The sequence below is a fragment of the Saccopteryx bilineata genome, unplaced genomic scaffold (assembly GCF_036850765.1).
Source record: "Saccopteryx bilineata isolate mSacBil1 unplaced genomic scaffold, mSacBil1_pri_phased_curated manual_scaffold_337, whole genome shotgun sequence".
Classification (NCBI taxonomy): domain Eukaryota; kingdom Metazoa; phylum Chordata; class Mammalia; order Chiroptera; family Emballonuridae; genus Saccopteryx; species Saccopteryx bilineata.
Window position 1 is genome coordinate 8,317 of NW_027095669.1, and position 4,158 is coordinate 12,474.

Genomic DNA, 4,158 nt, shown 5'->3' on the forward strand with positions numbered 1-4,158 from the left:
TACTGAGCTGAGCTTGGGCACGCAGTCCTGCCTGGCAGTAGAGCTAAGGCTAGCATCCGTTCCTCGAGCGGGCTCCTCCTGCAAAGGCAGAGTGAAAGCCCAGAAACAGGCGAAGACCTGCAGCTGAGCAAAGGTGCTCGTCAGTGCCCTCAGGACCAAGCATAACGTCACACATGGGGGTGGGGCAAAGGCCAAGGCCACCAACACTTGTGCACCCAACCACGTGATCACAGCCACTCCCATGAAGAGAAAATGCGGAGGCAGAGAAATACAACACAAATAAACCAAGAGAAATCCCCAGAAAAGGACCTAAGTGAATCAGATATAACCAAGTTACCAGATGCAGAGTTTAAAATAACGATTGTTAGGATGCTCAAAGCTATTAGAACAAACATAGATGGCCATTATGAACACCTAAATAAAGAGATAACAAATATAAAAAAGGACATTGAAATAATAAAAAAGAATCAGTCAGAAATGACAAATACAATATCTGAAATAAAGAATACAATGGAAGGAATTAAAAGCAGGATGGATGAAGCAGAGAATCAAATCAGCGAGTTAGAGGACACGATAAATAAAGGCATGGAAGCAGAGCAGAAAAGAGACTCAAAAAGTCTGAGGAAACTCTAAGAAAGCTTTGTGACAACAAGAAGAGAAATAACATCCACATCATAGGGGTTCCTGAAGAAGAAGAGAAAGAACAAGGGATAGAGACATTGTTCAAACATATCATAGAGGAAAACTTCCCCCAATTAAGGCAGGAAAACATTTCACATGTTCAGAAAGCACAGAGAACTCCATTCAGGAGAAACCCAAAGAAACCAACACCAAGACACATCATAATTAAAATACCAAAGCTAAATGATAAAGAGAAAATATTAAAAGCTGCTTGAGAAAATAAGACTATCACCTACAAAGGAGCCACCATAAGGATGACTTCTGACTTCTCAACAGAACACTTGAGGCCAGAAGGGAATGGCAAGATATATTCAAAGTAATGCAGAACAAGAACCTACAACCAAGACTACTTTATCCAGCAAGGCTATCATTTAAAATTGAAGGAGAAATAAAAAGCTTTACAGACAAAAAGAAAAAAAAAACTCAAGGAATTCACTGCAACCAAACCAAGGCTGCAAGAAATGCTAAGGGAACTGTTGTAAAAAGATCAAAGGAAAAAAAGAATATAGCAAAAGAGGAATACAGTTTTAAAGAAAAAAATGGCAATAAACAATTACATATCAGTAATAACCTTAAATGTTAATGGATTAAATGATCCGATCAAGAGTCATAGGGTAGCTGAGTGGATAAGAAAACAGGACCCATACATATGCTGTCTACAAGAGACACACATTAAATTAAAAGATGCACACAGACTGAAGATAAAAAAATGGAAAAAATATTTCACGCAAATGAAAATGAAAGAAAAAGCTGGGGTAGCAATACTTATATCAGACAAAATGGACTTTAAAACAAAGATCATATTTAGAGATAAATAAGGTCACTACATAATGATAAGGGGAGCAATCCAAAAGGAAGATATAACCATTATAAATATCTACACACCTAATATAGGAGCACCTAAATATATAAAGCAGACTTTGATGAACTTAAAGGGTGAAATCAACAGCAATACTATAATAATAGGGGATTTAAATACCCCATTAACATTATTAGATAGATCCTCAAGAAAGAAAATTAACAAAGAAACAGCAGACTTAAAGGACATATTAAATCAACTCGAATTAATAGATATCTTCAGAACCTTTCACCCTAAAACTGCAGAATATACATTCTTTTCAAGTGCTCACAGTACATTCTCTAGAATAGACCACATGTTAGGACACAAAAGTGGTCTCAACAAATTTAAGAAGATTGAAATCATATCGAGCACTTTCTCTGATCACAATGGCATTAAACTAGAAATCAACCACAACAGAAAAATTGAAAAACATTCAAACACTTAGAAACTAATTAGCATGTAATTAAGTAGTGAATGGGTTAACATTGAGATCAAAGAAGAAATTAAAAAATTCCTAGAAACAAACGATAATGAGCATACATCAACTCCAAATTTATGGGACACAGCAAAAGCAGTCCTGAGAGGGAAGTTCATAAACATTACAGGCATACCTCAAGAAGCTAGAAAAAGCTAAAATAAACAACTTGACCCTACATCTAAAAGAAATAGAAAAGAACAAGTAAAGCCCAAATGATGTAGAAGGAAGGAAATAATAAAGATCAGAGCAGAAATAAATGACATAGAGGCTAAAGAAACAATACAGAGGATAAAAGAAACCTGGAGCTGGTTCTTTGAAAAGGTAAACAAGATTGATGAACCTTTAAAGAGACTCACCAAGAAAAAAAGAGAGTGGACTCAAATAAATAAAATTAGAAATGAAAGTGGAGAAATAACAACTGACACAACAGAAATACAAATATTGTAAGAAAATACTATGAAGAACTGTACGCCAAAAACCTAGACAACCTAGATGAAATGGACAGATTCCTTGAATCATATAATCATCCACATATCAATCTGGAAGAATCAGAAAGCCTAAACAGACCAATTACAACAAATGAGATTGAAACAGCTATCAAAAAACTCCCCCCAAAAAGAAAAGTCCTGGGCCTGATGGCTTCACAAGTGAATTCTATCAAATATTCAAAGAAGAACTAACTCCTATTTTTCTCAAGCTATTTCAAAAAATTCAAGAGGAAGGACCACTTCCAAACTCCTTTTATGAGGTGAGCATAATTCTGATTCCAAAACCAGGCAAAGACAACACAAAAAAAGAAAATTATAGGCCAATATCCCTGATGAACTTAGATGCAAAAATCCTCAACAAAATATTAGCAAACCGGATCCAGCAATATATGGAAAAAATCATACATCATGATCAAGTAGGATTTATTCTTTGAGGCAAGGCTGGTACAATATTCGCAAATCAATCAATGTGATTCATCACATAAACAAAAGAAAGGAGAAAACCCACATGATAATTTCAATAGATGCAGAAAAAGCATTTGATAAAATCCAGCACCCATTCATGATCAAAACTCTCAGCAAAGTGGAAATACAGGGAACATACCTCAACATCGTAAAAGCCATCTATGACAAACCCACAGCCAACATCATACTCAATGGGCAAAAATTAAAAGCAATCCCCTTAAGATCAGGAACAAGGCAGGGGTGCCCCCTCTCACCACTCTTATTCAACAGAGTTCTGGAAGTCCTAGCCACAGCAATCAGACAAGAAAAACAAATAAAAGGCATACGAATTGGAAAAAAAGAAGTAAAACTATCATTATTTGCAGATGATATGATATTGTATATAGAAAACCCTAAAGTCTCAGTCAAAAGACTACTAGACTTGATAAATCTATTTGGCAAGGTGGCAGGATATAAAATCAATAATCAGAAATCAGAGGCGTTTTTATACAATAATAATGAACTGTCAGAAAGAGAAATCAAGGAATCAATCCCCTTTACCATTGCAACCAAAAAAATAAAGTACCTAGGAATAAATCTAACCAAGGAGATTAAAGACTTGTCCTCGGAAAATTATAAAACATTGATAAAAGAAATCAGGGAAGATACGAATAAGTGAAGGCATATACCGTGCTCATGGTAAGGAAGAATAAATATCATTAATATGTCTATATTACCCAAAGCAATTTATAAATTCAATGCAATACCGATTAAAATACCAATGACTTACTTCAAAGATATAGAACACATATTTCAAAAATTTATATGGAACCAAAAGAAAACACAAATAGCCTCAGCAATCTTGAAAAGGCAGAATAAAGCAGGAGGTATCACACTTCCGGATATCATGTTATATTATAAGGCCATTGTACTCAAAACAGCACGGTACTGGCATAAGAACGGGCACATAGATCAATGGAACAGAATAGAGAACCCAGAAATAAACCCACAGCTCTATGGACAACTGATATTTGACAAAGGAGGTAAGACAATACAATGGAGTAAAGACAGCCTCTTCAACAAATGGTGTTGGGAAAATTGGACAGCTACCTGCAAAAAAATGAAACTAGACCACCAACTTACGCCATTCACAAAAATAAACTCAAAATGGATAAAAGACTTAAATGTAAGCCGTGAAACCATAGCATCGTAGAAGAAAACATAGG